Here is a 23180-nt window from a genome sequence, read left to right on the forward strand (position 1 = left end):
ACGGATCTGAAAACTCTGCAACCATATTTTGTGAATACTCCATAAGACGTAGTTAGGTCAAAGAAGTGTGGCCGTTTGAAGTGCAGGAGCTGTGTGCTTATCTTGTCTCTCTTTTTATTTATTTTTATTTACCAATCCATTTCGGAACGGTAGATAAAGAAGGAAGTAGTAGAGGAAACATGCTTTTTTAAGCCATAACACTAAGCCTGGGCAAAGCACTACGCTACGCTCGCGTAGTTTGCGAAGTTCGCGCTACTTTGCACTACGCGAATTGCACGTAGCACAGTGCGAACACGCGTAGCGTAGTGTTGCGTAGTGCTGCGGTCATTTTTTGCTTGCTCGCGGTCCTCAACGTCAAGTTGGCGACCGCGAGCAAGCAAAATGACATCCCGGCGAGACTTTTTCCTTGTTCGCGATCAGCAACATCAAGTTGACGATCGCGAGCATGGAAAATAAACCTCCCGGCGAGATTCCCAACGCGAGGAGGTCAGGTTTCTCATTGCGAGTGGTCGCGAATGCTCGCGACCGCTCGCGATGAGAAACTACACGTTCGCGTTGAGAAAGCTGCCGCTCGAGTAAAAATCTACTCGAGCAGCAGAAAACTACAGTTCGCACTGTGCAAGATGCCATTTTCAATGATTGCACAGTGCCGGTTGCTTGTCCGCACTGTGCAATCATTGAAAACGACATCTGGCACAGTGCGAACAAGGTACTACGCAGTTCGCGAAGTGCTACGCGTAGCTCGTGTAGTGCGAACTGCACTTTGCGTAGCTTCACGAAGTGCTACTTCGCGAACTATGCCCAGGGTTACATAACACTTTTTTTTTTTAGGTCGCGCCTGAGCCAGCGCATGCTCTGGTCTGGTGAGACATTTAGTGAGTGGGCTTTAAAAAGCCGACCACAGCTTTTTGGGTGGCATAGAGCGTGCGGTTACACGCACAGGCATGAGCAGAGGCGCCATCTGGCTTTCCTCTCTCGTCATGTGCACGCACGCACGCACCACTCGCGTGCTTATTTTCTTTACTTTTAGCGCGAGGCGCGTGCGCTTGTTTTAGCCCGACAGAGGAGCCGGTCTCCAAGCTTCAAAGTCAGTCGCTCTGATGGATTCCTGCTTGTCTATTGCCTGTCGCTTCTCGCAGTTCCATTAATCAGTTAATCTCCCTGGTGCTGTCCCCACACCACAACCTGCTCATCCCTGCTTGTTTATTTTTGCTTCCCCCTCTCGCTTAGCATTATGAGCCCTCCCCCCACCCTCTGAGCACAAATGCAGCGTTTCCATTAATTAGGCGGCATCACTTCTTCCCTCCTCCTCCAGCAGCATTCGCTGATCTGCCCAACCACCTCCCTCTGCTCCCGCGGATTTCCCCGCTCCACCAAGGCCACCAAGAAGTCGGGCTCCTGGCTGGGGACTACTCTAAGCCGCTGCAATACAAAGACCTCATCGCCAAGCCTGCTGCTGCACCCTCTACCCCTACAAACGCAGCATTTCACTTCCGTCGCTGGTTTTTATTACTTGCGAGGAGGTTGTGTGTGTACTTGGCACGCTGGCAAAATGTGCTCAGCTGACTGCATTTATCACGGATGCTACGCTTCATGTATTTTTTCAGGGGCTTAACAGCCCCAGTCAGATCCTATACATATCCGCGAGCCACCTGGCGCTCCAATATGAACCCGGGGACCCGCAGTACTTCTATGACAGCAACAGACTGCTACCCTTCTTCTGCCAGTATATTGCCTGATGATTGTGCAGAAGATTAAGTACCCAACTGTTTTCAATCTATTTTGGGGAAGATGGGATGCTCGGCATGGATAGCCTTACATGTAAAGGCTTCATGTCTGCACACACATGTACGCCTCTGTGCAAAGGGTTCTTAAGTGGTTTGTGTGCACTGTTTTTTATCACGTTAATATATGTTTTAGTTGCCCATGGCAGTACTAAGGTTAGCTTGGTAAGTAGACAGGTGCAAGTGACGGGCGCCATTGAAGACAGTTTTTTGGTGTGGTTCTCTGTAGCGCTCAAGGCCCACCTGGTTAGATCTCGGAGCTTCATATAAAACAGCGAGCATCTTTCTATCAAGACCATTTGTACATTTTCGTCCACTCAGCAGCCTACGGGTGCATGCGCCACCTGCCGAGATCTATTTGTAAACTATAGGTCAGTATTTAGAATTCCAGATGTTGTGAGTGACTCAGCATTTATTCTGCATGGCGTTAACTTTGCCCTTGGGTGTTGTGACGCATTATGAAAATTCAAACCTTTACCTTTGATAATACCTATGGGATACGACATTCTTGCTCCCACCGTCTCCTCTTTTTCTTGCTTGATAAAAGGGGAGCAAATTAATTTCTTGACAATAATACGTTTTTCACTGCTCGCCGTAACAGCCAAATCTTGTTCGAAGCGCTACTTAAAGCGAGTTATTTGAAGTGTTTATTATATATTGAGTATGCATGGCTGCACGGGAAGGATTGTTTACATCCAAAAGAAGGTGATGAGATGATGGGTTTTAAGTGTGCACTGTGAGGACTAGATTAGAAGGCATCACCAATCGTTCTGCAGTGTGCACTAAGAAAGGTAAACGGTATTTTATCCAATTAGGTACAGTTTACTAAATTGTGGAAATCCATACATTGTTATCCCTTAAAATAACAATCAGGTTCTCATTGATAAGCACTGCACTGGTCCCCAATACTGCTGTGGAGCAACTTTCCTTTTTGCTCCCAGGCCACCAAACTTTTGGCGATAATTTATTTTATGGGACATCACACATTACTGCTGCAAATTATGCCCTATGAACAGAAAGGAAAACATTACACAATGGCACAAATCATTTACTTGGTTGAGTAAATGCTGCCTTTCTACAAAATACCATAAACAATACATGTATTTCTCTAAAATCTATTATTTTTTCTTGTCTCATTTATTTTGTTTGCAAGAACAGAGCATAGGCCAATATTTTATTATAGTGTATATGATAACCATTAAGTCATCAACTTAAAAATAAGTCTAACAATAGGTAAGATAACAAGCATTGCCATAGCCAATAGGCCTCGCCTTTGGGACCTTATTTATAAGTGTTTAGCCATGCAACAGTCGATGTTGTTGCACCAAGTATATTGTGATGCATAACTAAATACTTATAAGGTCCCAAAAGAAAAACCTATTGGCTATACCAATGTTTGTTTTAAATAGGTCCGAGTTTGCGTGGCAACGGGGGAGTGCAGGGTGTGGGGGGAGTAGAGGATGGCGACTAACATTGGGCATTGTGTAGAAGCAGATAACGAGAGAGAGCAACAAGGCAGATGGGGAGTGAAAAAGCTCCATGCATAAAGAGCAACAAGGGTGGGGGATAGGGGCATAGATGAGGGATTACAAATCGGGTGGAGAGTGACACAACAGGGGGGTGGGGGTTGCGACTCTGGATGAAGTAGAAGACAGAAGGAGCGGTGGGGAGGAAGGAGAGTGAAGCACAGGAGAGAGACAAATGAACACACAAATCCACTCTCATGAGCTGGCTGCAGCACTACACAAAATAAAATACAATTAATTCTACTAGGATTACCCTTTACTAGTAGGAGCTTGCCCAGCGAGCTCTTTTACTGGGTTTCAAAATATTACAAGCATGTAAAAACACAGACTTCATAGAAGAGACCTTCAACTTGGTAAATACGAATACAGAGGCTGCAAAGCACACCTAAGTCTGTCCTAAAAGCCACTTGGGCAGATGGTGGCGTGTGCACACTGCACTCAGGGCCCTTCTACCCCGCCAGAAATGTTAGTGCAGATCGCGCGTGAGCCAGTTCTCTGGGTTTGCCTAGCGCTAGTAAATTTAGTTGCCGCCTTGGAGAGACAGTCACCTTCCTGTTGATGCACAATTCAACCCTTGTGTGCCTAATAAACTATAACAATTGAAATCAGAACATTATAGCAAATATTCTACATTATCGTTTCAAAAAGCCAATGAATGTACAACCATGTATTGTAAAATAAGCTGCTGAAGTTGTACATCACCGTAAAACTCCGACCACACATTCAAGAAACATAAATAAATTTAAAGCAACATTTTTATAGCACCATACATTATTTCCCCTGCCAGTTCTCTTGCTTTCAGTGGTAAATTTCCCCGTTTAATATGGCAGCGAGCAACAATTGGTTACATATGGCTAAGGGAATTTGTATTATGTAGTCTTTTTTCCATCTAAGGAACTAGAAAGCCTCATGCGCTCAACAGAAACCTGGCAGAGGGTGTGGTGTAACGACTAGAGCTGCTGACTTTGGAACTGAGGGACCCGGTTCGAGTAGTCAGCCGCATTGGCAATAAACAAAATAAAGTAACATAAGCGCATGAATGCACAGTTAAAAATAATAACAATAAAGATCCTGAAAGTTGCAACATGTAAACAAAACTCAAGTAACTTTGCTGGAGAAAAAGTGTCTCCTTAACAAGGTTTGTGCACAACAATAACAAAAACAGATACTCTTAAAGCCAGCTTGCAGCACCTGAAAATAATGAAAAATGTAGAGCAGTGGGAATGGGGCGGTAGAAGAAATAGTAACAGCATCAAAGCGGAGGGCCACTAATCAAGGGGAATTAATCTGTAGATGAGCGGTGCTTCTCAACTACAAACGGAAGTGATGTATCAGGTGCGCGAACCAATTAGGAGGCAACAAAGGACCCTGGAGTCAACCTAGGGTAAACAGAAGGCGGGATTACGGATCTTTTAGTAAATACAACATTTCTTGCAGACAGCACATGTGTGCTGCCATGCTCGACCTAAAAAGAGTTCAGTTGGTTTATTGCAGACCATTACCCCTCCTCCTTTCCAACACAAAGAGAAGAATGAAACAGAAAAAGAGACAAATGAAGAATAGAAAAAGAAAACATTAATGACTGTCCTCTGCATACCCACTGGCCAGGTAGAGATACAAGAAAGCAGCTCACATCAGGAGGAAACAAGACGACAGAGGAGTAAGGAATGCAAATACTCATTCTTCCCTGTCAAAAGCATGAAGAAAGAAATTACAAATAGAAAAATACAACTGGGCTACAAAACTAGAACAATTGAAACGCCCAACAAAACGTAACCCATGCACTATGGCGACAAAAACCAAACACCCGCCAAAGGTAAAAACATTTGCTTCTGCATGGGCAACCTCGAGTGGAGGTATAGATATGTGCACTGTTGAAAACTAAACATGACCAACACTAGACACCTTAGGAAAGGTAAAATGTGCACTGCAGTGAAGGCATAAAACATATAATGTGATGTCCACCTACGGACGCACCTCGACTGGAGGTAAAAATGCTTTGCACAGGATAATGGGGAAAGACCCTACAACACACCTCCAGAGAGGTCAAGAGATTGTGCATAGAAAGCGCGGGACAAGCATCCCCGCGAGACACCTCGACTGGAGGTCAACTGATGTGCACATGAAAGTGGGACACAACCCAAAACACACCTCGCGGAGAGGTCATTAGATGAGCATGTGCGAGTAGGACAGTAGTCCACGCAAAATCATACCTTGTGATACTGTACACTGTAATAATAGTGTAAACAAACCAAATACACACCTTTGTGAGGAAAGAAACGTAGTACAGTAGTGAGGTAAGTAAAACAAAGACTACAGGCACCTCGTAAGGAGGTAATAACATTGATTACCCCACACTGTGACCGTGTGTACTCCACGCTGTGACCGACAACGTTACGACACCCTATGGAAATGAAAACCTAAGAAGTTGCACCTGGAGGTCGATGTGTATGCACATACAAAAAGAAAGAGACCCAACATAAACACCTCACAAAGAGGTGAGACACACCTCACGGATACGTCAAAGACATTGTGCATAGAAGAAATAGGGTTAGACAAAATAATAAGTAAATGGAACGAAATATTTTAACTGGAATACATTCAAACCCTCAAAATTAAATACAAAGGTAACATATTGACCATAGCACTTGAAACTCGAAAAGAGAAAATGTCACTAGATGGCACAGAGCAGTAAAAATGTACGGAAACAAGTTTTCACAATTTTTACAAAATGACACTCCACTCGAGAAAAGAATGCCACCCCCAATAAAACAAGACACTGTTGTTATTTAAAAGACACTTGTGCTCCGATAAACCTTTCACGTATATATTGCCCATTAGGAGAAAGAAATACCAGCAAGTTGCATATGCTTAAAACGCTAACGTGGAACAAAAAAAACCAAATACACTGAGTCACCGAAATGTTCACGAAAATCCACGAGCAGGCAAACGATAACGAGAGAGTGTGTAATTCTTGCTCCCACGACGGCTCCGCTGACCGAGTAAACTTGAATTAACTTTATTTAAAACGTGAATGGCAACCCAGAGTAAGTTTGGAAAAAAAAACGTGGTTGGCAGAATGACATTCCGTGTAACAGCAGATCACGTAGATGATTCCAACCCCAAGATGGCGCCACGCTATCCCACGTCGTGCAGGGTGGTTCACGGCACGCCAGTGCCTCCAAATGCTGATGGGCAAACACGGAGCTCCCAAAAAAACGTCACAAGAGGCTCCTGAGCTGTTCCGCACGAGAACAAAGGCCAGGTAAGGTGCGCACTCACAAATTTAAATTCGAGATACAGCGCAACTGCCAATTTTTAAGAGGCCTCAGAGAGGAAAAAAAACAAATATACCTTTGAACAAAATAAAACTTTACCAAACCTACGATGTCATTCTCCTCTTCCGCAGTAGGCAGGAAAACTTTAAACTAATCCTCAAAACCAGCCGCCAACAGTTAAAAAAAATGTCGAACAAACAATTCAGCACTTGTGCCGGTTTTCACATAATGCGATTCAGTGTTGCCTGCCATTCACTGTTGCCAAATCTGAAAACACGACGCTGGTTCATGTGGAGATAACGCAGATGCAGCGCTAATTAAATGTCACACATTTAAAAAAAATGAAGAACTCCATGTTGACAGTCTTATATAACAGCGCACTTTGCTCCTCTGAAGGCACAGCACAGGAAAATGGCGTTGTAGAGTGTGAGGCTTACCCTCTCCTGAGGGCACAGCACAGGCTTACCCTCTCTTGAGGGCACAGCACCTGACACAGGCGTTGTAGAGTGTCAGGCTTGGGCTGCAACTGAACAGATGCTGTAGGTACAGCAAACAGAGACTTGAGCTGCAGTTGAGACCGGAGCTGGCACTGTAGCGTAAAGGGCGACCGTTGTAGAGGTCACTGGTGGGGCTGATGTTTGCCAGTAGTTGAGTAACCGCAGCTGTAGTTACAAGAGTTGCAGTAGCTTGAGAGTAGGTACTCCAGACTTGAAGATGAAGGTTTCAGAGGTAGCAGACGCAGGTTCTTTAGTTCAACCCGTCGCCAATAAATTGTAGTAATCAAGCCCATATCCAAGAAGTAGTTTCAAGTAGATTTGTTGAAGTTTGTTACAAGATGTAGGTTAGTTGTAAATAAGCCCCACCAGGAGCAGCCAGCCAGGCGCTCAGCCCATCTCCAACTGTGAGTTCCCACTCCCAACATTCCATCTTGCATCATTCAGGAAGCATTCCACTGGCACATCATGAACCATAATAAACCAGGATACTACACACATGTGTGCTGCCATGCTCGACCTAAAAAGAGTTCAGTTGGTTTATTGCAGCAGACTGCACAGCATTCCATAATATCTATCTTCATATGAAAAATTTCGAGGCGCTATGCTAGTGATGTCAGTCAAATGAAAATGGTATACCGTAGAAGAGTGCAAAATGGCGTACTTTTTATTGAAATTTTGTAAAATTCCATCACATTTTTATGAAAATGCAACTTCAGGTCAAAATCTGGTTTACCAGTATCTGATGTCACTCTTTATTTGTAATTGTGCCCTGCAGGATAGTGACTTGAGACTAGTTTGAGCACAAAATGTCTCAGGGTGAGACATCTCTTGGAATTGTTTTATTTATTTATGTTTTTGTGTACAGGTTTGTATGATTTGAATTAACCATATAACAAATTAAATGTATTCATTCATTTGTATTTCCAGGGATGGGTGTTCAAATAACTCAATTTTCTGTTATGAGAATTACTTAAATAGAAATCTTTAACTCCCATCTGTATTAAGTTTGCTGTGTTGCAATAGTGAATAAGGTGAACAGAAATTTCTGGAGATGCGAAACCCTCCCTCAAAGCCATTTGTGATGTTCTTGTCTATCATGATATATTTACAAGGTTCAGAGCGGTCATCCTAGGAACGATGGGCCTGATGTACATAGGTCTGACTCTGCGATTACCAAATAGCGATTGTTATGCGATTCGCTATTTGGGAACCGCAAACAACTACGTACTAATGTGTTTTTGACAAAATTTGTGATTCCCAGTGGGTTGTAAATAGACCTACCTCATTAATATTCTTCAGCTATGTCTCCGTTTGTGACACATTGGGATTCGCTAAACTCACAGGATGGTGGCGAGCTGAGGTCAGCAGACCACCATGCCTGTGATTGATTGCCTTTGTCTGCTGTGTGTTGGGGACTCCTGTTTGCTGCAGAAATACTCTAGTGGGATCATTGTTCCAGAGTAGAAGAAACCACTGCTGTTGCCCGCCCTCACACCCCTTCATTTTGTCAGCAATAACACCCTGGGGAGGACTGCAAGTCCCAGGGTGCACCTCACCACCTTCCTGCTACCGCTAACGAGAGGGAGGCGTCACCAACCACGCATAAAGCGCCACTTCTCCCCCCGTGGCGTGGGCCCGTCCTGCGCCCGTCGGCAACAGGAGGAGGTGGGGCAGGGATTCCGTCCTGATAGCGGGATAGCGGGGGCATTTCACACAATTTAACAGAGCCTTCCAGATTTTGCAAACAGTAGCCTGAGGACTTAAAGGTATTTTTTTTTCATTGTGTCGGAAACTATATTAGCCAACCTTCGGAGAGGGAAAGAGTGAAAAGGTTGATATACATTCAATTATGCACGTAGGTTGGTTCAACACCTCTATAACTAATTGTCCCTTTATCGTGCCCTGCCCCAACTGCAGCTAAACAACTGAGCAAACTCGTCTGTCAAACCTAAAAGTCTAAATTCCCCAAAAGAATAGGGAATCCGAACATGGGTAAAAGAAAGCATACAGCTACGTTAGGAAAAACTCATTCCGCTGATAAATTCCAAATGTCAATATTAAAATATATCACTAGAGCAATGGGGGCCAAAGAAAAGCAGATACTAACAGTAGAAGAATCATTAGGCGAGACCACCAAGGCCACGACAGCTCAGGTACTGGTTAACAATTAAGTAATCCCTGGAGATACGACAGGAGGGAAAAGTTTCTAGCAGGGCAACTAAAGAGGAGGGAGTAAACAAGGGAAACAGTTGGGCACAATTTATCTCTGATTCTCTGTCCCCCACTAGGTCTAACTCGCTGCCCCCCAAACACGTCAAAAAACCTAGATCACAGGGTACAGGCTCCCAACTAGGTAATAAGATAACAAGGAACAAGAAGGGAATCACTTATTTGCAGGGCCTGTTCCAAAACGAAATCGCCCCTGATCAAATCATCCCAGAACCTAACCATAACACAATCATCAATAAACTGGACTCTGTGGTAGAAGCACTTAAAATTCTTGACCAACACGTGAATAAAATTCTTGGGACAATACAATCCAGGCTATCGAAGGTAGAGACAAAAACTAGCTTGTGTCTGGAACTTTTGACAATCTTTTCCACTGGGCAAAAGACAAACACAGCACATGATACAGTCTTCAATACCCCCTTAGAATCTGCCACAGAATCATCAAGTAAAAGAACTACAGATGGTACCGTACTATTAGGTTCTAGCTTATGTCCCCACAGCCGTACTGCAAGTAAAAAGGTCACGGGAATGAAAGTGAATGGGGCACTCATCGGCGATAAACATAAAGGATCGGGTGTTATTGGCCCAGCATTAGATACCCAAGAACGGTTTGTTGAACCTAGAGAACATGTAGAACACATATCAGATCGCCTGGATCTTCCACCACCAGCGGCCCCTTATGTAGTAGTCCTGACAAACGTTCCTCCCTTAACTCCAAATAGCAAGGAAAGTTGGACCTCCTTAAGAAATGAATCTCTTAACTGGCTGGGCATGAGATCAGATCTAACTGACCATCTATTTTGTAATTTTAAGATGGCAGGGAGAGTGAAATGGGTAGGGAAAGGCAAGAAAGAACAGACTGGTGATTGTGTGGTATTGTCCTTTGGCTCACCCGCGGTTCTCCACAGAACAGGGCACATTAATAAAGATGTAATGGGATCACCGTTCCACCACTGGGCTATTTTGATTGTTCACTATATCCTCGGAATAAATTAAGACCCCCTCCATTAGTGCAGATCAGGGACCAAGGTGTCCAAATTACAGTATTCAAACTACAAATAGATTTAATTGTCTGTCTACGCTGGACGGTTTAGACTGACTCAAAAGGGAAGCTCAACCAGCTGGTGAGAAACGTAGACATGGAAACTCGGGTATAACTATTGATAGAAATGCCTTCACGTTAACATCCCAGGACATAGGGCCATTACAGGGCGCAGACTACCATTCGGCTGAAGGTAGGGACCTAGCCAATTATATAGACAACAACCTAGGGGTTACACCACAGGAATTGCAGTGGATGCATGTCACAGCCCCTGAACTTATAGTGGATAGCCCCCCACTGGATCCAACAGACATTTTAAATATTAAGGTAAACTGTACAACAATACTGCTTCTGGGTTGTTTATTCTGGAACGTGGCCGGTCTCCGGAATAAAATAGACTACAGAGTGGCTAGACTTTATAGTGGATTATCCGATCATATGTGTACAAGAGACATGGCTCAAAGAACCTATCCATATCAATGGGTATAGAACCTGTTCTACCTCAGCTACTCCATCAAGATATGGCAGGGCAAAGGGGGGTCTGCGTACTTACATAGCTAACACACTGCAATTCACAAATATTAGGCCCACTGTAAAGAATTGTTTCTATCAAATAATAGTCTGTGAGTCAAAAGGTGATGCTAGTATAGTAATAATTAATTTTTATAAGAAAACCACCACAAAATAAATCATAAATGTCATACAGGAACTAAATAATGATTTGGAGGGTATAATCAGTGCCAGCAAAAAATACCCGACAATCTTGCGTGGAGGTGATTTTAATAAGCGCCAGTGTATGGCACACTCAAATAAACTGTGTGGTATGTCGGAGTTTCAGGATGAGGACCAGTCTCACTTCATGCAGAGTATATATGGCAATAAGATTAATGAATTGTTGCTTAAATTTGATTTGACATTCGCCAATGAGATCGCAATCCCTCACGCCATTAGGAAGAAAACATTTAATGGGAGCTCAAGTAATAGCATTATAGATCATATTCTAGTGACAAAACGATCGGTAGGTCTTGTCTATCATTTTTCTACTCATTCAATCTCACTCAGTGACCATTTCCCACTGAGCAGTTATCACCTGACCTGTTCCTTAAAAAAAAGGGGTGCGATTGGACCTCTTATCAGACAGAAAGAATAGAACTAGCTCAACGTAATGGTTATGCCCTACTTTGGACTCAGCTCATTCCGGAAGAACTTCTCAAACAACTGATAGGTAATAACAAAGAGGCTTTTATGTCTAAAGGACACCACTCCTCCCACCAAAGGTATTTCTGCCTTCATGAATATAACCCAGGGCGTAAGGGAGAGTCTTTTTGTTAATAACGGTAGAACCAGAGAAAAAAGGGAGAAGGGGTGGTTTGATGCACCATATACAAAAGCTCATAAACATCTGAGGGAGGCATTGCACAGAACACCGAGAAGTACAGATGAGGCTCAGCACTGTAGATTACTATATAAACAAGCATTGAAGAAAAGGAAAATGCAGTTAAGAGAGGTTGTCTGGGAAACATTACAGCAGGCAAGCATCTGTAATGATGAAAGAACCTTCTGGAAGATAATTAACTCATCCCAGTGGAGCACAGACGAGGTCCCCAAAATTGAACTTGCAATTCTAGAAGAAGAATGGATTAAGCACTTTTCAAACATCTATTCTCTACCCTCCCTGATAAACTCACAGTCCCAAGGACATCTTAATAATGATATTCTAAACTCTTACCAAACTGCCCCTATCTCCCCGTTTTCTTTGGACGAAGTCATCAACACGATACAATCAAGTAAAAGCAGCGAGGCACCAGGTCCTGACGCCATCCCCGTAGATCTGTACAAAAGCAACATCACCCTTTGGTGACCCTTAGTGACTATAGTGTTGAGGGCCACATGCACTGTAGGCCTCCTGCCATCATGGAGAGATACAATCATTGTTCCCATCTATAAAAAGGGAGACTGCTGAAACCCGGCATGTTAGAGGCCAATCTCTCTGATCGATTCTTTAGCCAAAATAGCAGGACGCATAATTTTAGAGAGGCTACAGAATTGGGCAGAAGAACATCAGAAATTATCAGATCTCCAATATGGCTTCCGTAGTGGGATTGGCACAATCGAACAGAGTCTTAATCTAAACATGCTTATCGGGAAGTACTGAAAGGAATCAAAACCCTGATTTAGGACATATTAGGTAAAGACAGAAAAACGGTATAATGCTGTTTAAACGTACATGTTAAAGTTGCACAATTGTTTCTAGAAAGAACCTATAGCCTGCATTCAAAAAAGGTCTCAATGCGGTTTGGTTTAAGTGTTTTTTCCTCTTCATTGTATTCGAGCTGAGAACGTCCTGCCTAGGAATTTTACCAGGAAATTCAGAGCAGCAAGAATGTTTTCCATTGTAGTCTGTTAGTTTGGCATGAGAAGTCACAAACAATAGGAAAGGGCTGTTCTTTAAATAAATGTATGTAATCTGGGTGGGACATAATGGAAAAGCAGGAAGCTTTTTCTATTGAGAACATTGTATTAAATATGGATCTTGGCCAAAATTAGTATTATAAGAAGTAGACTTGAAGTGTATGTTAGTTGAGACTGACTTGTGCTTCGCTCATAGCCCATAACTCTCCCAGCTGAATTAGCCTGGCATGTACAATAAACCTTTTTGTACTCCCTTTTGTTGCAGATGTGGTGATTAAATGATTTGCAATGCTTAAATGATTTTTTTCCGACAGTACGTTAAGATGAGAAAGGGGATGCTTCACTTAGCTTTTGTAGACCTGTTATCAGCTTTTGATTGTGTGATACATGAAAAACTTTGGTCAAAATTGAAAGATATGGGGGTAAATATCCTGACTATTAGCTTCTTGAGAGACTTATATAGGGACTTATATAAGGTTAGGATTGGCACCAAACGAGAAGGCACAGAACCCTTCAGCATAGAGAGAGGTATCAGGCAGGGTTGTGTCCAAGCCCCCCTTCCTGTTTTCATTATACATCAACAGTGTGGGGGAAGCGTTAGTGGTGGTTGTAAAAGATCTTCCACAGATAGGTACATGCCCTGTCCCAGCCCTCCTCTACGCTGATGACGCAGCCCTAATGGCCCGCACCCCATTGGCCTTACAGTCACTGTTGACTGGCTTTGTTGATTATATGAAGGATCTGGGGCTCCACGTGAAACAATAAAAAACCTACATCATGAAGTGTGGGAAGAAAACCACAAAATGTAGGGATATAGTAATAACAGGAAAAAAGATTGGGTTCACTGACACTTTCTCGTACAAAGCCAGTACATGGAATAATGCAATCAAAAATAGACAGAATCTATTCAGTAAGGCATGTTGAGCTCTCAGACGCTTCGCGATACAATTGGGCTCAAATCACCCTGAGACTATGCTGAAGATATATAAAGCAAAGTGCCTCTGCATAGCATTTTATGTGGTGGCATATGGGGATATAAGAAATGTGAAGATGTACAAGTTATAGAAAACTATTTTATTAGATACCTCCTAGCGATCCCAAAAAGCACGTCATGGCATGAAATCTGGACTTCTGATCATACAGAACTCAACAAAGCAATAATTGGCGACTGTTTAAAATCATAATTGTATTAATGTATCCCATGGCTGGCATATGTTGAAAGGGTGTTTTAGTGACTTGGCTCATCCTGAGTATTTTGAGAAACCGGAAACACTGGGTACTATTAGTAGAAAATCGCTAAAAAAGGAAGCTATGGCACACTTGGAAATACTCAATTTGACTATTGAACTCTCTAAACCCAGCGTCCTAAAAAAACAATTAATTTTAACTACTTTTACCATCCAGCCATATCTCAAATTTGTTTTAAATGTTTTGTTCTGACATGCTTAAGACTAGATATATTCCATAGATTAATTACTTTCCCCACTATGAATGATTGGTCTCCAAATTTGACTAACTGCCCTTGTAACGATAACATGCCCCAGAATACAATGCATGTGGAGCTATTTTTTAATTTTATACAAGATATAGAAAGAAGTACGTCCTACTGCTTATTAAACACGTCTTTTACTCAATGTCACCCTGCATACCTGTATATAAAATCATTATAAACATTGGAGATGTGCTGCAGAATGTCGTCTTTTTTATGGGCAGTTTTTTACGCTAGGACATGACAAACAGAGTATAAATCAGCCACGTCTTTGTTATAATGTATAGTGAAATGTAGTAAAATAATTTTCATTTGAATATTGCACTTTATCCACCTTAATTGAAATGAAATCTGAAATCACTGTGACTACATCTAAACGCATCCTTTTTTTATTGTGTAATTGCTTTGTAAATTTAACCTTAAGTAAGCTTTTTGTGAAATGTCTTTTTAACTGTATGCTTTTAAAGCTTGTTGAAGTAAAAAAAAAAAGCATTTCTTATTGAAATGCAGCCTATTTTCCTTAAAAGAAAACAGGAAGAATTTCGAACATAAAAATGAAAATTTTGGGTTTCATTTTGGGGACCACTGCCTGCTCTTAAAAATGCTATCACCAACATTCACAAAGGCGAAGGGGTCTCTTAGGGACCCCTTCCCATTTGCAAATGGGTTACCATCAACTCGGAGTTGGCGGTAAAATGCAAATGTTTTGCAACCGCATTTTGGTCACAAAACAATCACATATACCACTGTGAGGCGGTATTAGGAAGGGACGCCGTAAACACGCCCCTTCCTAATACCAAATCGCAAATCCTATTTGCGATTCGGTAATAGGTTACCAAATCGCAAATAGGGCTTGGTACACGTAAAAAAAGTATTTTTTCGTTCACAAACAGCCCGATTCTGCAAATCGGGCCACTTGCGACCGAAAATTTGCTTTATACATCTTGCCTGATGTCACAATACATTTTAAAACTCAAGCAGACATCAATCAAACAAAGCAATATTCCAGAATGCCTTCTGTTGGTGACTGTTAGAAATGCAGGACTAGGTAAAGAGTCCTGTGTTTTTTGTACTACATGGTCCTTTCAAACGATTTAGAAGGCAGACTGGAAGCACCATGTATTCCACATTTTAAACCTTGGTAATAAGCAAATATAGCACTAAAATAGGGATGGAAAAAGGGTTTCAGCTGACCTAACGTCAGGAGACAGAGTAGGACTTTCACTTATGTTCATACTCGTGAGCGTCATAGGTGTGCATGTTTGCAAATTCTAAGTAAAAAACAAAGGACTAGATGCTAAATGACACCAACAGATGATGTGCCTATGGTAAAAAGAGTGAACTGGTACCAGAGTGTAATATGTCCTTCAATGGCAGTAAATGCAGTCCTGTATCAGCTATCGAATGATGGAGGGATACACCCAAGTCAGATTATATTATCACCTATCTAGATATGTGTCCCATTCCTAGTTCAGCACCAGGTATACTTACAACTATGTGCCTCCCTGATGGTGATGTGGGAGGAAAATTTAGTTTTGCTACATTGACCATGGGCCTACCAAAAAAATAGGAACACTGATTGGACTAATATTTTATCTGATATTCTATGTATGCAGGAAACTTGGTGTACTAAACTGGAATACATTGAAGGGTATGCTTCATACTTTCCAGAAGTAGTTGGACGGCAAAAGGGGGCCCGGACCCTTATGTCTAACAAAATCTCAGTAACGGTTAAAACAATATCTAACCCCGATCCACTTTTCCAACTACTGTGGTTGAAAAAAGTAGAGTGAAAATTATTTGGTTTTAATACATTTCTATAACAACTTTTTTGATCATACACGTAGTATGGTGGCAACAGCACTTGACCACTGTTTGGAATCATTTTTAGGTTTTATAAATGCTAATTTTATTTTACTATGGGCAGAAGATTTCAATATACAGGCCTGTGCATTATCTGATACCCAGGCATGTGGCCGTATTGACCAGGGTGGAATGCGGAGGGACCACTTTTGCCATAATGACGATTGTGAAGCCTTGAACTTCATTGCTGTTAAATATGACCTACGGCTCTTAAGGTGTGGTTTTGATACTAATGGAGAATGAATCCCAACCTTGATTGGGAGAAATTCAGCCACTACCATTGATCATGTACTGATATCAGCGGCAGCCAATGCTTTGTGTGGCACACCCTTTATAAAGACGGTAGACCCAAGTGACCATAACCTGATCTCATTATCATTGCATTTTTGGGGCAAGCAGCGTGATTTATTTACTATAGTAATTAACATCACTGCAAGTAGGCCTAACAGAGTAACACTCAAATGGGAAGGAATCAATCCTACCACCATGGTACAAAAAGTTGTTCGGACGAACCATAGGGGAATTGATTATTGTCTTCAGCAGATTATTTTTCCCATTCTTCTAATAAGAGAATTTATTGATATCTCCAGTTCTATCAAATCGCTTTTGACTTGCCATCCTACCAGAGCAGGGAGCATTAAAATGGGATGGTTTGATTCTGCCTGCACTAAAGCAGTTCAAGCTCTCAAGCATGCCCTGAATAATTCCCCGCTGGATACCTCTGTCAATAACACACAACGTCTCCAATATAACCAGGCCTTGGTCGCAAGGAAAACAACACTATAGAACAAAGCATGGGATAACCTTGTCCTTGCGGCAGGGGCTAAGAACACTAAGCTGTTCTGGGATACTGTGAATGAGCCATTTCTAAAAGATGATGACATCCCGGAGTTCAGCTGTAATGTCCCTTGTGACAGTTGGGTAGTCCACTTTTCCAATATTTTTAGACGGAATACTGAGGAGAAAATTAGGATGGAAGGTGACTAGGGGTTGTAGGAAGGTGGAATCTGACTGCATGGTTGCCCCCACTTTTTTCCTGTTGTTTTGCTGGTTTTCGACTTAGTCTGGCTGGGATCCTGTTATTCCGGACCCCAGCCTATCTGCTTTCTCTCTAAAATTGATCCCATGTACTTTAGGTACACTCCAGATTGTATTCTGAGATACCCTTATAAGTCCCTAGTATATGGTATACTATGTACCCAGGGCATAGGTACCCCAGAGGCCTATCAGGGGCTGCAGCATGTATTGTGCCACCCCTGGGAAGCCTTACAAAATGACACCCCAGGTCTGCTACTGCAGCCTAGGTAAGGTGGTGTATGCACCCCTTACTGAGATATAGGTTACCTATATCTCTCCATATCACTGCACATGTAAACCTATCAGTCACCTCTATGGCAGGCCTTAACAATCCTGAAGGCAGGGTGCTGGGTTTCATGTGAGAGGGTGCCCATGCATGAGCAGAGCCCCTCTGCAGCTTTTGGAACCTTTATTCCAGGTTGTTTGTGATGCAGCCAAACCATACACTCTTAAATGCATTATAACCTTGCGGTAAATGCTAACTTTGGAATAGCAGCATGGAAACATGTTGTGTTTGGTGTCAAACACCATGGAAGCATACCCCCACACCAGTAACTGGTGTGGGAGTATGATCCCACCCTTCTAGTGGGAGAAACATGACAGCACCGGTACACCCGGTACCAGCTTAACAGACCCTGGCATCACAAAATGTATGCTGCCAGCCACAGACACGAGTCTGCCCTCTTGCTGCTGGACGAAACTCCGGCAGGGGAGGCCTGGACAATAGGTTTCCTGACACAGGGAGGTGTAACCACCTCCCAGACAGGCTTTAGTGTATTGGGGCTAGGTGGGTGCACTCCAAGAGTGCTTTGAAGTCTGCACTGGGGGCACATTTGGTGTCCCTGTGCATAGTTTAGCTCAAACCGGTTGCAGGGGCTACCAGCCCCTGCTCTGGCGTGAAACTGGACGAAGGAAATAGGTGTAGCCACCCCTCTTTCCTGACACTCCCATAGGTTGGTCCCTAGAGTTTGTCCCACCCCTTCCTTGGGTATAAGATAGGAAGTCTATAACACAACAAGGCGCTGGGAAGTTCCAGTGACCTAAAGGGTATGAGAGGTGATAATGTGTAGAGTATATCCTCCCTACAAGTAACTATATTCACAAAAAATACTCTAATGGACCTAAAAAAGGATCCAATAAACTGAGGGAAAGAGGAAAGTGGAAGATTCTGAAATAAGGTTGTACCTAACCCAACCATGATCGTGGGGGAGAAAAGTATTTCTTTAAGTTACCCTCACACACCCTAGTGGTGTCATGCTTCATCATCGGGTCACCCAGACCCCTAAAAGTCCGGGTGGGCTCGACCACAGTGTTGGGAGTGCTTTTAATATGTTAAAGACAGAGGGGGTTAACTAGATAAAATACCTCAGGCAGATCCCCAGTTTCCCTTTATTTTTGGGTCTGTCTGGGTAATTAAAATAAATAAAATTGGGTCTTTGTAGGAGTGTTATGGTCCTAGGACCCTAGTGCCGACATGTTTCAGTCCATAAAAGGGCCAAAAAATGGTCCAGGACTTTCTTCAGGGCAAGGATGTAACTCCCCTACGTGAGTGAAATTACTGGGATGGGATGTCCCTATCCTGTCAACATGGTGGGGGCAGAGTAGCTGCTCCACGTGATATTTCGTAAAAGTGGGTGTGTGTCAACTGCCATACTCCATCTGAAAAGGAAGATAGAGACAAACACCACATAAAAATATCAGCTGTATGATTTCCGCCGTGTTCATTTCCCCTTTCGCGGTGTAGTGAAATCCGCAGGTGGACATGCGTGGATTCGTGCGCATGCTTCTATTAAGAGGAGTGTCCTCTTTATGTGCCACTCAAGACCAATTCACTGTAACATATCATTGTATATGTGACAGGCATTCTGTGATAGTGGCGATTTTATTCGCATCCTAGCGATATCAGCGTGATGTCTGATCTTGAAAATAGCGCGCACCATGTGTCTCCAGTCTCTATTGCACTTTATAATGTAAACATATTGATCTTATGATTCCAGAAACATATCTACGAGTTTAAAACATTGATGATAAATATAAAAACAGGCATACAACACATTCACTCATGCACAGTTTCTAGTTATACATTACCCAATTCGGGGAGGTTGACTGTATCTCACAGGACCAAAAAAGTCAGAACGGGCGGTCCTGGGAGTAACCGTGAAGAGAATGTGGGTCAAAGAGCCTACCTATTTGGTTCTGGTCCTCGGCTTTCGCATGTTCGTGGCGTTGGTGTGGCACTTAAGTATCGTAGAAGCGCGGTGAAGTATCGGACTAATTGAGACACCGCCCTCCGGTTGAAGGAAATGACGTGAGACAGGCAGGGTGACCGATCTTAATTAAGTAAGTACTCCTTGACAGCACTATTATGGATAATCATTTGACTCTATCTTTATTACATGTGCGGGAACCATTCTCGCCATAACCGATCCTACCTATTCGGACCCCCTTCACACATAATGGCAGACCTACCGATTCTGCTCTTTGACCCACATTCTCTTCACGGTTACTCCCAGGACCGCCCGTTCTGACTTTTTTGGTCCTGTGAGATACAGTCAACTTCCCCGAATTGGGTAATGTATAACTAGAAACTGTGCATGAGTGAATGTGTTGTATGCCTGTTTGTATATTTATCATCAATGTTTTAAACTCGTAGATAGGTTTCTGGAATCATAAGATCAATATGTTTACGTTATAAAGTGCAATAGAGACTGGAGACACATGGTGCACGCTATTTTCAAGATCAGACATCACGCTGATATCGCTAGGATGCGAATAAAATCGCCACTATCACAGAATGCCTGTCACATATACAATGATATGTTACAGTGAATTGGTCTTGAGTGGCACATAAAGAGGACACTCCTCTTAATAGAAGCATGCGCACGAATCCACGCATGTCCACCTGCGGATTTCACTACACCGCGAAAGGGGAAATGAACACGGCGGAAATCATACCGCTGATATTTTTATGTGGTGTTTGTCTCTATCTTCCTTTTCAGATGGAGCCTGGCAGTTGCCACACACCCACTTTTACGAAATATCACGTGGAGCAGCTACTCTGCCCCCACCATACTGACAGGATAGGGACATCCCATCCCAGTAATTTCACTCACATAGGGGAGTTACATCCTTACCCTGAAGAAAGTCCTGGGCCATTTTTTGGCCCTTTTATGGACTGAAACATGTCGGCACTAGGGTCCTAGGACCATAACACTCCTACAAAGACCCAATTTTATTTATTTTAATTACCCAGACAGACCCAAAAATAAAGGGAAACTGGGGATCTGCCTGAGGTATTTTATCTAGTTAACCCCCTCTGTCTTTAACATATTAAAAGCACTCCCAACACTGTGGTCGAGCCCACCCGGACTTTTAGGGGTCTGGGTGACCCGATGATGAAGCATGACACCACTAGGGTGTGTGAGGGTAACTTAAAGAAATACTTTTTTCCCCCACGATCATGGTTGGGTTAGGTACAACCTTATTTCAGAATCTTCCACTTTCCTCTTTCCCTCAGTTTATTGGATCCTTTTTTAGGTCCATTAGAGTATTTTTTGTGAATATATATAAGATAGGAAGCCCTGGCTACAGGACTTTAGATTTACCTGGACGAAACTCTGATACATAATCCTGGAACTTCAACGATCTACCAGGCGCTAGATGACTGAAGAATCTCCCTTGGAGTAAAGGAGTTACTTCCCTGCACGGCAGGCACCTAAGCCGCATCTGACCGGTTTGCATCTCCAAAGCTCCCGCCAGACTCTGAAGAATTTGCAACACAGGAGGTGGGCTCCCAGACTTCAGAGGCCGACCCGAGCTCCCAGCAAAGCTGAGACCCGTAGCCCTCGTGGGGAACGTGGAACCAGAACCCCTGGACACCGTGCACATTTGCAAGTGCATATGCTTCTCATCGATCCTTGAGGCTGTGCTTTGGGCTACTTGTAGTCCACACCGCGAGCAGTGTATCCACCGAAGATTACTGGCCTACACTCACCGAGTGTCCTGTGGGCTGGTATTGTGTGATTCCTCTCGAGGTCCCTTCGCGATCCTTGGTCTGTCGACTGGTGGGTCCCTGTGAAGGCAACTCTAACTTTAATTGGGCTTACCTGGTTGCTCCAGATGTGCCCTGGCTCTCCATTGCTTGGGGAGTCCCCAGGACCTTGCTGGTCCGCACTGAAGCATCTTTTCTCTAACTGCGTGGGTTGCTGTTGCCAGGGCTTGTTGGGTTCAATCCGAACACTGACACCGCAGCACTCGACATCCTTCATGGGACAGCTCGAATCCAGCTCCTGGTTGTCATCGATGCTTTCTGGTCCTCGTGGCTTCAGAGTCAAGCTTCACCTCTTCACACCTGAAACACCTGACATCCGTGGGCATTCGTCTATCGTGCCCCTGGTCAAGTGACCCAGACTCTGTCCCCTCTACCTTCAGGTTCTTCTGATTTTCAATCCAGGCTTGGATCACACCGGACACTTTTCTTCCTCCCGGCAGCAGCACTTTGCAGCAGATCGCCATTGAAATCAACGACCATTCCCGACACCATTTGACACCTATGCACCCGGCTTCCCTGGGTGAGGTAACTCGAGTACTCCGGTGCTACTGTGGGTGTTGGCACAAGAACCCCATTAGTCTAAAGTGGTTTGCTCAAAGTCCTCTCCTAAGTGTCCTTAACTTCTAAAATTCCAACCGCGACTTTCCCATAGAATAGTACAGGGCTCGCGCCTGTGTTCTCACACCGCACGCATCCCCCTTGGGTCTCTTGTGTCACTACCTTGGTTGGTTCCTTGGGGTCTCAGTGATTCTACGTGCTCTAGGCACTGTGTCTAGTCAAGTCGTGGTTCTTATACCACTTTAATATATGGTTTGGTGCCCCCCTGGGGCCCATTGTATATTGTGCTATTTACTGTCGTTTTAGAACTGTATTATTGTGTATCTTGGACTCTAATCTCATAAAGATATTAGTAGTGAGTGTTTAGAAATAAATACATATATTTTATATATACCTGGTGTGGTTCTCCTTTCATTTAGTAATTCAAGAGGTTATAATCTGGTAAACCAAGCTGCTTTACACTCCTTCAAGATTTAGCCCGAAGACTGCTCTCTATAGGATGGCTTTCAATAAAGGTCGTCTTTATACCTATTCATCAATAATGGTTGTTTGGAATGGTACAAGGCGCCCACTATAACTAGTGGACAGCATATACCAGGCCAACTTCTCACAGGGGGCAGCAAAGCTTGAAATCTCGCTTAAAGAAGTCATGCTGGGCTGACAACCCAGCGCACGGGTAAGGGCTCTAGGGCCAAACTGAGTGCCAGTTGATGCATATATATCTGCCCCTGATCTTTAGGGACCTATTCTGACTAGGGTTAATAATATTGCGTCAATGGACAGTATCCCATCTTCCTGGGAAACATCTATTACTACTTCAATATATAAAAAGATGGACAGAGCTGACCCCCAAAAATATCGCCCAATTTCAGTCCTAGACTCCACAATGAAGGTAATGTGTAGTCATATCACTAAGGATAAAGGACTTTGCATTGGAACAAACGATTTTTACCCCGGTCCAGTATGGTTTTAGGAAACAGCTGGGGACTGTAGAACAACATATTAATCTTGAGCTTTACAAAGGGAAATACGCCAGGGCCAAATCAGGAATTTTATATTTATGCTTCACAGATTTGAGTAGCGCCTTTGATCTAGTAGATCATAATTTATTATGTGCAACGCTGATTTCTATAGGTGCACCAAGAGCAATTGTGGGGTTTCTCTCACCTCTCTATGAGAAACTATCCAGCCAAGTTTGGTTCAGCCCACATGGGGAATGTACACCAAAATTGGGGCGTGGCATCCGTCAGGGTTGCATTCGGGCACCACTGCTGTTTTTACTATTTATTAACGGGGTGGCTAGCCACCTACAGTCAGTGCAGGCCGAAGCCCCCAAGGATGCAGTGCACTCAATACCAGTACTGCTCTATGCAG

This window comes from Triturus cristatus, chromosome 8 (genome assembly GCF_964204655.1).
Source record: "Triturus cristatus chromosome 8, aTriCri1.1, whole genome shotgun sequence".
Classification (NCBI taxonomy): Eukaryota; Metazoa; Chordata; class Amphibia; order Caudata; family Salamandridae; genus Triturus; species Triturus cristatus.